Here is a 13,220-nt window from a genome sequence, read left to right on the forward strand (position 1 = left end):
GCTCCGCCCGGGCGCCCCGGCTCGACGGGCCGAGATGGGAGAACCGGCGAGGGTGGCGGGCCGGCGGCGCTGGGCGGCGGGAGCGGCGCTCGCCTTGCTCTCAGCGCCGGGGGGCTGCGCCGCGGCCCCGCATCCCCCGCCCCGGCGCCTCCGCCCCCGCCCTGCGCCCCGGCTCCACTGGTCTGGCGGCTGCGCTTCGGGAGGGGCTGCGAGAGACCCGGACCTGCGCGCCCGAGAACTTTTTTCCTTCACGCCCTTGACGGATGCCGGACAGCTAGTTGCCTTTCCCCTCCCCCTTTCTCTCTTATTTCCTCTTCTTGTTCCTTCCTTCCTTCCTCCCTTTCTTTTCCCCGGCGGCGGCTGCGCCCGACTGAGACAGAAACTCGCCTCAGACGCCAAAACTAAAGTTGAGAGAACCGCCCGCCCGAGCGCTCGCGGCTCCGCCTCCTCCCGGCTCTTCCTTCCTCTGCGCGCCCGCCCGCACAGGATCCGCGGCCATCCGCGGAGGGAAACTTTCCCCTGCAAGTTAACTACATTCCTGCAGACTCCCGGCCTCCAACGCCCCTCCCGGCCGCACGTGACCAGCCCGCCAGCGGGCCGGGCCTCCACAGTGCTTCATGGGGCTGGGGCCTGGGGGCGGCCGCGGCGGGGAGCGTGCCTGGCGATCAGCGCCGGGAGGGCGGCCGGCCCGACGACCAACGTTGGGTCTGGTCTGGGTCGGAGCTCTGATCTCTGCGGCGAACGCGGCCGCCCTTGGCCGCAGGAAGTCCTCCCTCCCAGCCCGGCCCCTTCCCCGCCAGTTCTCGGGAAAGGCTGAAAGGTTTCCAGCTCGCCCCGAGATGCGAAACAGCCAAGGCCGAAAGAAGTTGGGAGGGGACGTATAAATCCACTTAAACCCTCCCCGCTTTTGCCCGACTTGACCAACTGGAGTGTCAGTGTGGGCTCAAATCCTCAAACTAGGTTGAATTTAAAATGGTACCCGTAACAGACATTGATTTTAATAAGGGTCCATTTTTTCTTAACATTAACTTGATTTTCTTTCCACTCAATATTCAAAACCCACTTGAAAGGGATAAACGATTTCTGTAATTTGAAGCTTTAAGACTAGATCTGTGACTCAGTGTGATTTACTAAATAACCAAAAACTGCCTTTTTTAAAAGTGAAAACTTTTTTAGTGCTCAGACTTGAAACACAGTCTTGAAAATCTCAACGGAAAAACTCAGTGTTTAACTTCAGTTGCAAGCATTCCTCGGTGTACCTGTCTTTCATCCTTGAGGGAATGGGAGCCTACCTCTCTTTGTTATCCCTGTGCCTGGCACAAGGGTGGATTCTCTTAAAGTTGACCGAATAAGAAATGAACGGGTGAGGAGCTCACCCCAGGCACCTGGTTCTCTTTGCGGCAGTGTCATATATGCAAGTAGTTCACTTGAAATCACTCAAAAGCAATGAAAATTTGTTGGGTTTTTTTTGTTTTTTTGTTTTTTTGTTTGACGGCGCCTCTTGCGAACCCGTGCCCCCTGCAGTGGAAGCACGGAGTCCTAACCACTGGACCGCCAGGGAATTCCCCAAAATTTGTTTTTTAATTCATACATTCTGATTTTTTAAAAAGCAGCTTTACTGAGATATAATTCCATACCATACAATGCGGCCATTCACGCAACCCAGTATTTTTCGTGTATTAAAAGGGTTATGCAACATCACTCTGATTTTAAATCCATTAGTTCATTCTAAAGAAAACTAGCTTCCTGTTTTACTGATTTTGTCTGCAACGCTAGTGAAACAGATGTGTAAACAGGATTAAACAAGGAAAGGTCCCCTGAGCAAAAAAATAAACTCTTCCTCCAGCCAGGACATGCCCTGGATAAATCTGAAGAGGGATCTGTATCACTCGGTGCGGTGGGGCAGGCCAGGGAAAGAGCCTCAAGATTTTACGGCAAGATTCTAATCAACTGCTCTGGATTACACTTTCATCTGAAGAAAGGGGTCTGCCTCCATGATGCCCATGACTGCTTTTTATATTTATCCCCACCCCCATCTCCAAATGTCAAGTGCGTTTAACCACAAATTTATAGGTTCTGGAGTTCCAGAGATCTGAGTTCAGATCCCAGTTCCACAATTTACTAGCTCTGTGACATCGGACAAGTTACTTATTTCCTATTCTTTAATTTCTTTAATATTGGGGCCAGGTAATGACACCTACTTCATATGTTGAGACAAATGAGTCAATGGACATAAAGCAAGTACTTAGTGCAGTTTTGGGTGTGTGGTGAGATCCACATAAACGTCAGCTATCGTTGTTTTGCCGTGTTCACAGATTACTTCACATGTAGTGACATGGCCTCTCCTTTGCAGCAGTCCCCCTCAGGGACCCTGTTGGCAGTCCCTTCCTGTCACATCTAATAATCAATCCACACAAACAAAGCCTTTGGGCAGAAACTATGCATTAAAATTTCCAACTGAAAAAAAAATTTTTTTAAGAACCAAAGTTATTGAAAACCTGGGATTGTAATGGAAGCTGTCCCTTCACTAGAGTATTTATTACCATGAACACTATAATTAAAGGGCTTAGCGTACAGCAGAGGTTGCTTTGTTCAATATTGTTTCACCTGCCATTCAACTGAGAACAAAATTACTTTGATAAGTGGATTTAAAGGCTGTCTGGAGTGATGTTATGTTCTGTAAGCACCTCTGTAGCATCAACCAAGATTTTGTAATTGAATATTCCTGATCTACAAAATTTCAGTCACAGGTTAGTAAGGGATAAAGATAACATAGATTCAATCCTTCGTCCCCTCTCTTCCTCTCCAGCCCCACTTTTAGAGCAATTATCAATCCAAGGCACCTTGAGGTACAGAGTTGCCTTCTTCATACAAAGACCCAGGTTATCCTGGATCATTTTCAAGTCCATGTAGATCACTATCTGAAAACACTAGTGTTACAATGACTTGCCTTCTCAACTACAATGGCCCCTCTTCTCTACTTTATCTGTCCACACCCCACCATCATCCAGAAATACTCCAGTTGTGAAATCAAACTATGTTATACCATTCCCTTAATTACTCACACCTCATTTATTATTAACTTCTCTCTCTTCTACGAACCTATCACTCCTGTTTTCACTTCCTTCCCAATTCAGTTTAGAAATCATAACTCATTGCTTCAGCCTCTCATAATCATCTGTGCCCTCAATTCTATTGCCCCATGTATTTCTGTTCACTCATGGCTTCAATAGCCTCAAAGCTTCTGCTTATTCCCTTCTGTTTCTGGATCTTCCTACTGTCTGCTAACTATAGGAGTGGATGAAACTGAGATGAAACATTTGTGTAAGTACTTGTAGAGTGCTGATTATGTGCCAGGCATTGGTAGTAATTGGTATAATGATGCCTATTTCATAGAAAAACAAAAATTAAATAAGTATGAATAAGTTTTTATTATTGCATCATGAGGATTAAGAAGGCCCAAGATACAGTTGACTTGGTATAATTGCATGAAGAGAAATTAAGGAACAGCTTGCTGAAGAAAGTTCTGCTTGACCTGACAGTACTTCATTATTCAACTCAGAGACATTATTTCAGAGTTCTCCACTTTAATATTTAGAAGATAATTTGTGTGTATTTGTGAATTAACATAGTCCTGACATTATTCTTTTATTCTAATTCATGTTCTAAATACTCAAATATAAAATGTTTATTGCCACAGCCTTTGTTGATTGTCATGTGTGTTCCACATTAGACACTAATCAATAATTATGAGATAAGTCTCTGGTTTGAAGGAGATTCTTCTACAATAGCAAGAAACAACTGTGAACAATAAGTGGATATGATAATGATCAGGAGCCTGGCTGGTTTTGAACACTGTTTCAGTCTAGTTGTGGATAGAAGGGATTCCCAAATCTTGTAGCCCTACCTCTACTTTAGAGCTGTAAGCTACCCACTTCTTAAATAGTACAAATTACTGATCTTATTATTGAACAGATATAAGCAGAATTGGAAAAGGGATTTAGCACACAGGTGTTTAAAGGCAGGTCACTGCAAAGCTATATACTCAGCTAAAGGGTATATGCTGCAACGCATGGGGAACTTCATTAATTCGGAATCCATTATTTTGAGGTATGTGACAATAAGCGGTGTTAGACTGAGGTTTTTTCCCCTAGGTTTCAGCTATGATAAGCCTAAGCAAATAAGAAAGACAAAGTGTCATTTGTTTACCAATTTTAGAGAACAGGCCATCTTAAAGCACTTTAAAAATGGACATCTATATGCAAGTAATTACTTTAAAAACCCAAATCATGTTCACCCCTGTTTAGTTACACAGTATCAGTTGGGGTAGGGAGCTGGGGAGCTGGGATTAGAAAAGAGATAAGCCACAGCGTGTGACAATACTTCTTTGTAAAATTTATAATGCCAACTTTTCACTCATTTCAATGGGTTTTTCTGACACAGGTTGTATAGTGGACACTTTTCTCTGATAGCAGAAAAAATATTTATGAGCAATTATACTCCCAGTTCCTATCCATGTGAGCTGGTTGCCTAAACTAATAAACAATACGTCAAAGGTATGACACCATCCAGAAAGGATTGGGGGCATGAGTAAATTGCTCAATCCTGTTTTGTGTTAGAGGACATGTCAGGCCTATTACAGAAGGACCACTCCTTTCAAAATATATATTATATATATATTTTTCATATTTCAGCACTATAGATGCATTTTGGTTAATAGGCTCCTTTTTTTTAATGTAAAGTCATATATACTGTAGTAAAAAAATCATTTAAAATCAGATTTCTTTTTCTTCTAAAATCTAGCTAAAATTATCCATATGGGAGAAATTAAAGTTTGGTCTGAGATCTGGCTGTGAAGAATTTTGGAGTATGAAGCCCTTCAGACTTCGGGCAGAACTAAGTGGGGTGTGTAATGGAGGCCCCAAAGCACCTTTCCAGTGCTTTATGCAATACAGGTTATCAAATTCAGGCTTGTACTTTCCACATCTATGCTTGAACGTAAAGGTTACTAGTCTCCTCATTTACTATACTTTTCTGAATTATATTAAAAATGGAAAGGTGTCTTCTAAAAATACTAAATATATTCTCTATCAATTGTTCCCAAGGTGTGGTCCCCAAATCAGCAGCATCAGCATCACTGAAAACTTGTTAGAAATGTAAATGCTTAGGCCATAACCCAGACCTACTGAATCAGAAACTCTGGAGGTAAACGGCAATCTGGGTTTTAACAAGCCTGCGCTAGGTGATTAACATTTGAAAACCACTACTCTATATGATATTCCACATTCTGTTTTTATTTTATAAATATTAAATATGTTTTGTAAACATTATGCTTCACCATTTATAGATAAGTATCCCTTTAATTTCATCATTTATTCTAGAAATATCTATATCTAGTATATAATATGTATTTGAGAATTGAAAAAATCTATTTATTTGGTAACATATTCATGGTGTAAAGGATCTCAAAAGGTGATGTCTTGATTCTTACCTGAAAGTTAACCACTAATCCTATTTTAAAAGCTCTGTTAAGCAGTGATTCCAACTTGTTTATAGTTTTAACATCTTGTGACTATTACTTTGACATATGCATACCTTCAACGATGTGGCACAAAATTGTTTTAAAACAATTTAAAATCTAAATGTCTTTTGAGAATTTGATATACCAAACTCTGAAAGTGCCTCTTCATTTACAACTTATTTCCTCTTTAACTTAATTTTCTAGTGTTCTATCTAATGGAAAATATCTGGATACCATCTCTAATAATTCTTCATATACCTGAATACATTTATTAAGTCTCCTGACAGTCTTTTTTTTCTAAACTATCCCAGTTACTTAACCTTTACTCAATGTCTTGTTTCTCAACACTTTTATTCTTCTCTTGTAGTCCTCTGACTCTTCTCCAAGTACCCCATGTTCTTCTTCAGTTGTTAAGATACTATATACGCTACATAGTGTCCCAAACATCATTTATACACATTTGATTTAAATTTGTGAAGGTCATTATTTACATACTTTCTATGTGTAAAAGGGTATAATTTATTCTTTAGAAATATAGTTTTAGGGAGTCAAAATTTGAACCCTTATAACATGCACATGAATTTTTTATGCTGAATTAGAATGACAGCATTTTAGAACTAAAAGGCAAAGGAGATCACTTAGCCCAACTTCCTTCTTTTACACAAGAACTTATGGTCTTGAGAAGTTATTCTGCACTGTCCAAAATGGTAGCCACTAGCTGCATATTAAATAGAAAATTCAGTTCCTTTGGTCACACTAGCCACGTTTTAAGTGTTCAGTAGCTACACATGTGGTTAGCAGCTCCAGTATCAGACAGAACAGATATAGAACATTCCCCTAACCTCAGAAAGTTCTACTGGCTAGCACTGGGTAAATGACTTGCCCAAAGCCATACAGCTTCTGTGTGACAGAGCCAGAGCTTCTAGTTCCTGGTCCCAAGATATCCCACCATACTACTACCTTTTTAAAAGGACAAAATATAATAGATTACTTATCCTATCTACAATGCTTATTAAGTTTTATAAAAAGCATTGTGGGAGGCATGGATCCTGACCCCAAGAAGGTTTGAAGGAAATTACTTTAGGTGGGCTTACTGCCTATATAGAAAACGGCAGGTGGTTTAGTTACATCTCCCTTCTGGCCTCCGGCTATTTAATGTCTACAGTTCACTCTTGAACAATGCTGGGGGAGGCGCAGTCCAAAAATCCACATATAACTTCACACTTGTCCCTTGATTTTGCATCTGAGGATTCAACTTATCTCAGATCATACGGTACCATGGTGTGTATTTAGTGAAAGATATCTGGGTGTGAGTGGACCCAAGCAGCTGAAACCTATGTTGTTCAAGGGTCCACTGTATATGTATGCAAATGTACATTCACTGAATGTTTACTGAAGTATCTTCAGTTCCTTTGATTTTCCCAGAGACATTGGACACTTCTCAGCTCACACCTTAGTTCCTGCAGCCCATTGCTGGCTGATCTCCTAGGCTCCATTTGTTCTTTCCTGTTTCAATCAATTTTCTATAATTCGAAACCCATTTCCCTCAAGTGCCATTTTCACCCTTGATCTCCTACTCAAAACTCTAGTAGAGGGCTTCCCTGGTGGCGCAGTGGTTGAGAGTCTGCCTGACGATGCATGGACATGGGTTCGTGCCCCGGTCCGGGAGGATCCCACATGCCGCGGAGCGGCTGGGCCCATGAGCCACGGCTGCTGAGCCTGCACGTCCGGAGCCTTGCTCTGCAATGGGAGAGGCCACGACAGTGAGAGCCCCGCGTACTGCAAAACAAAAACCAAAACAACAACAACAAAAAACTGTAGTAGATTCCTAGTGTGTATCATACACTAACAACAACTGTGATACAGTCAATGACTTACATTTGCATACACAAAAACTTCCCCACACATTATCCCATTTAATTTATTCCCATCTTTCTAGAATTCAAACCCTTTTGTTTCAAAAGATTGTTTCTTGTTAAGTATTTTAAGTAGATTTTTTTCTAAAAGTTCTAAAACCAGGAACTTGAGAGTCAACCTTGACTTTTCCAATTCCCATTCCCCATCCCCCAGTTCAATCCATCTGCAAGTAATGTTGGTTCTGGGTCCAGAATAACATCTGGAATATATCCACTTCCCTCCATATATTAGTTTGCTAGGGCTGCCATAACAAAATATTCCAGACTGTATGGCTTAAACAACAGAAATTTATCTTCCCACAGTTCTGGAGGCTAGAAGTCTAACATCAAGGTGTCACCAGGGTTGGTTTCCTCTGAAGTTTCTCTCCTTGGCTTGTAGATGGCTGTCTTCTTCTGGAGTCTTTACATGGTCTTCATTTGGTGTCCGTATCCTAATCTTCTCTTCCTGTAAGGATACTAGTCATATTGAATTAGGGCCCATCAATATGACCTCATTTTACCTTAACTACATCTTTAAAGGCCTTATCTCCAAATACAGTCATATTCTGAGGTACTGAGGGTTAGGACATCAACATATAAGCTTTGGGGAAGACACAGTTCAGCCCATAACACTCCATATTCACCAAAACCATCCTTGCCCACACTGCTTCATTTCTCATCAGACAGTGGTGGTAGTTTCCCCAACTCTTATCAAATCCATTTACCATTCAATAGCCATGGTGATATTTTGATCTTTTGAAAATATACATCACTCCCTTGCTTCAAAACTTATAGTAGTTTCCCATTGCACTACCGTTAAATTCCACACTCATTTTATTGGCTTATAAGATATGCATGATCTATTTTCCCAGTTTCAACTCATGTCACTCTTTCTTGCCTGCTATGCTCTGTTCACAATCACTTCTGTCAATTCCTAGAACACACTAAACTCATTTCCATTCCAGGGCCTTCACATATGCTGTATTTTTCCTGAGAACATTCTCAGACTAACTACCCTTGATATATTCCCTAGAAAAACCATAATTTGTAATTACTTTATGTATTTTACCATATTTTTTGTCACTAGATTGTATGTTTTTTGGAAGCAGCGATTTTGTGTTTTGTTTACACTGTGTCCACAGGCTTAGCATTGTGCCTGGTACACAGTGGACATTAGGTGAATAATCTACTTTTCTAAGCATATCTGCTGCTCTATTCAGGGAAGTTTGTAACCCCACATGTATTGATACTTTCTACCTCTATACCACAGACTGAAACATTTTCTCTGCCTAGAATTCTTTCCTCCCCTAAGCCAATCCATAATTGTCCTTTCTTTTTTTTAATTTTTATTGGGATATAGTTGATTTGCAATGTTGTGTTAGTTTCTGCTGTACAGCAAAGTGAATCAGTTATACATATACATATATCCACGCAGTTTTTAGATTCTTTTCCCATATAGGTCATTACAGAGTATTGAGTAGAGTTCCCTGTGCCATACAGTAGGCCCTTATTATCTATTTTATATATAGTACTACGTATGTGTCAATCCCAATCTCCCAATTTATCCACCCTCCCAAACTCCTTCCCCCTTGGCAACCATAAGTTTGTTTTCTACATCTCTGATGCTTGTAAATAAGTTCATTTGTACCATTTTTTAGACTCCACATATAAGCAATATCATATATTTGTCTTTCTCAGTCTGACATACTTCGTTCAGTATGACAATCTCTAGGTCCATCCATGTTGCTGCAAATGGCATTATTTCATTCTTTTTTATGGCTGAGTAAGATTCCATTGTATATATGTACATCTTCTTTATCCATTCACCTGTCAATGGATATTTAGGTTGCTTCCATGTCCTGGCTATTGTAAATAGTGCTGCAATGAACATTGGGGTGCATGTACCTTTCTGAATTATGGTTTTCCCTGGATATATGCCCAGGAGTGGGATTGCTGGATGTCCTTTCTTTTAAAATGTACCTCAATCCCCTTCTCAGGGAGGCCTTTCATTATGGATCATCCTTGGCTCTGATCTCTCTAGGTTCCCTCAGAACTTCAGAGGTTAAGTTTTATATTTTATATGTATGAAGTAAGCAGTTAGTTTATATGTAGGAAGTAAGTAGTTTTAAGGAAAATAAGCGTTTTATTCTACATGTTAAAGGGATGAAAGGTGACACCTGATCAAAAATTTTGTTGAATAAAAGTTAATTTATATTGTCATAGGTGGTTTCTATTTTACTTTCTCTCACACACCCTTCTGGTAACAAAAATTTACAGATTCTTGTGTTTGTTAAAGCCTAGTGACATTTTTTTCTTTTTACAGGCACAAAAAAAGAAGATAAACAGGAATGATAAGTTTCAACCTTATTGAAACCCAGTTCAGCCTGCCTATCCCAATGAACTTTAACATGTGTGCCAAGTCAGGAGATTGAAGACTTACATTAGAGGATATCAGGTATACCAGCTGCTAGAGTTTGCCAGTTGGACACTGCTAAATGTGTCTCTAAATGCGGCTTTTTAGTGCTAATTAATGCAGCTTTTACTGTAAGACACAACATACTTCCCTGTCTTTTATTCTTCCCTTTGTTCTTTTGTTTTCATCTATTCTTTCTTTCTCTCTCTTTTTTTTAAACTAGAGAAGTAGAGAGCAAAGCAGTTGTTCCCAACTGTGGAGTTGCCCACTAGAATTAATATATATGTTTGAGGAAATATGCAAAATAATGCTCTACCTCATAAAAAAGTCAGAACAATTAAAATAACAAATATCATTTCATACCCGTCAGACTGAAAAAAATTAAAAATTATGAGTGTTTCATTCTCCAACAAAACTTCAAGTTTCTTAAGAGTAATTGGGTACTTCTTTCTATCTTTCACTGCACCTAATAAATGTTATGGGCTCTAGAATGTAAACTCCCCAATAAAGACATTTTTGTCTTTTATGTTCATCACTGTATCTGCAGTACCTAGAAAGTGCCCACCCAGCACATTCATAGTAGGTAATTAATAAATATTTGCAGAAAAATGAAGGATATTAGTTCTTAGCAATACTTGCTGATTAATTGGATGACTGAGAAGCCTTCAGTCAGTTTTCAGAAACTTCAGACCTAGGTTTTCAAAGTTGTAAGGATCAAAGTTGGTTGAGCATGGGCTGGGATAGGGATGAAAGGAAGAACGAGGGATTTCCCCTCTCTGACCACAGCTTCCTACCACAGTTCCCACTTCCCTGTTCTAAGTACCTCAAATGGCCAACACTTCATAATTTACCCAGTAGCTAACCATTTGGGGGGCCATATTTGATTTTTTCCTAATGAGCACTCCATTGTCACATACTTCATGATGCCCAGAAATGTTTCCATTGTTATTAACTCAGATTACTCAATTTTGTGCTTTGACAATTACTCTAATCTTCTATTTAATCTCTGGACCTTGGTCTTTCTTCACTCCAATTTATCACTGCCAGTCTAATCTTTCCAGAATATCACTTTTATGATGCTACTACCCTGCTCAAAAGTTTTTGACTCCTATACATCATCTACTTAAAAGATTTAAATATCTTAGCTTTGTATCTATAGCCCTCGGTAACCAGGACCCCATTCATCTGTCTTCCCTGTGTTATTACCCAGAACTCTTGGACAGAACTCTTCAGTTCCAACTAGTCAGGTGTACTTATGTCTTCCCCAAACCACCTTGTGTTTCTATGCCTCTGTATTTATTTTCTTGCTCATGGGTCCTAAAAGTTCCAAGTTCTCTGGTCTCCAGCCTAAGTCCCTTTTTTGGATGTCCAAATTATAATTCAGTGAGCCTTCTCTCCTTAAGTAACTATCAGAATTTCTGAAGAATGCTCTCAAATTCCATAAAACCATTCTGTTGTCACTTGTCACCATGGTTGATCTTTCACCCCAGAAAAATCCTCACCCTCAGTTGATCACAGCTTGCTCTTTCAAAGTTGGATTCACAGGCTGCTGCTGCTCTCCAGAGACAATTTTGTCCCAGGCATGTTCCCAGGCTGTATATCTTATCCCACACAGTCCAGCTAAATTCAGATTACAGTATAATAGTTTGCAAAATTTTACACCAGGCTTAGGGATAGCTAGAGAAACTACTGCACTACTGGTACTCTTGGACCTTAGTCGTTCACCCTTCCCCACTCCCTCTCTTTTTCTCCACACCTGCAGTCACACTTCAAGGGCCGGCTTTTTTCCAGCAAGTGGGCTCATTCAGTCAGGGAACAGATACTGAGTGTCAATTAAGTGCCAGGCAGTGTGCTAGGCACTGGGGATGAACCAAATACACACAGTTCCTGTTTTCCAGACAGACATAAAATAAATTACTACAAATAGTTGAGAAAATAATTCTAAGTATGCAAAATGCTGCCAAAGAAATACCTGGAGTACAATTTTAGGTCCTCTACATTCTCTGTGGCTCAGGAAGAGGGGGGAAAAACAGTGTTCCCATCTCTTACAGATATCTAACCACATTAATAATGGTATAATCTGTAGAAAAGCAATTTTGACCTTTAGGAAGACACCATTTTACATTATTGTGCAGACAGTTTAGCTCCTACGTTTTTTTTTTTTGTTTTTAATATTTCCTCCACAGAGAATGAAAAGAGCCAAAATGAATGAACACTTAAACTGTGTGCTTGACACCATTCTAAGCCCAATATACATATTAATTTATATAATTTTCACAATAACCTATAAGGACTCCTATTATTTTCCCCATTTCACAGATGAGGCAACTAAGGCACAGAAAGATTATAACTAGCTCAAAGTCACACAGAAAGTAATGGCAGAATTAAAAATTCAGGCAATCTGACTGCAACCCAAAGTCTTTGTTACTATGCCATTATACCTCTCAATACAGAGAATTGCATAATCTTTCTTCAAAGGTGCATTCCCATCTTTTGCCTCTGAACGTTCATCCCAGGGCCAGGCTCAGAGCACTCTGCCACATCATGCTTCTCCACTCGGCTGGACTGCTTTCCTTCTTAGTTGTTGAAACCCCACTAGTTCTTCTATAGAAGCCAGATGAAACCCTTCCTAGGCCTAGTTCACAGTGATCACTTCCATCTCTGAATTCATGTTACAATCACTGTCTATAAAAACTCTTACAGATTACGTTCTCTACTAGGTTTATAGGGAGTGTATGTTTCCCCAAAGTAAATCACACAGTGCCTTGTACAGAACTGGTACTCAGAAAGAATTATTGATTAAGAGAGGGTCCCCAGCTTGTAGGGGTCTGTGTGGTAGGCGGCCAAACTGGTAGCAAATGAACATTTTAGTTTTTGATTTTATGTTTTTTATATGAGTTAACAAAAAATCTATGTTATGACCATGTCTGGAAAATATTCATTCAATAAACAATTAATGTGCCAAAGCATTGTGCTAAGTATTAGAAGTAAAACAAACTCTCTCTCCTGAGCTGTATACCTAAATTTCCAGCCGCCTTCCAGATACAATCACAGGTTCAAATCCAAGATCATCATCCTTACCCCTGCAACTCAGAAACACATATTCCAAACTTGCCCCTTCCTCAAGGTTTCAACATTTCTTTTAGGGTCTCCATCATCATTTTGGGCATACATGTCAATCACTTTTTCCATTAAAAAAATATAAGTTATATATTCATTTTACTAGGGTAACAAGGAGACAGTACTAAGGCATCCTGTGCTTTACTCTTTTGCCAACTTAATAATACCATCAGGACAACCCTCTTTGTTTACATGTAGTTCTTGTATTAGCTGTGGGGGCAGCTCAGTTTTAATTTATTACGTGATAAAAGAGTTTACAATTATGTTCAGA

Source organism: Tursiops truncatus, chromosome 8 (genome assembly GCF_011762595.2).
Source record: "Tursiops truncatus isolate mTurTru1 chromosome 8, mTurTru1.mat.Y, whole genome shotgun sequence".
Lineage (NCBI taxonomy): Eukaryota > Metazoa > Chordata > Mammalia > Artiodactyla > Delphinidae > Tursiops > Tursiops truncatus.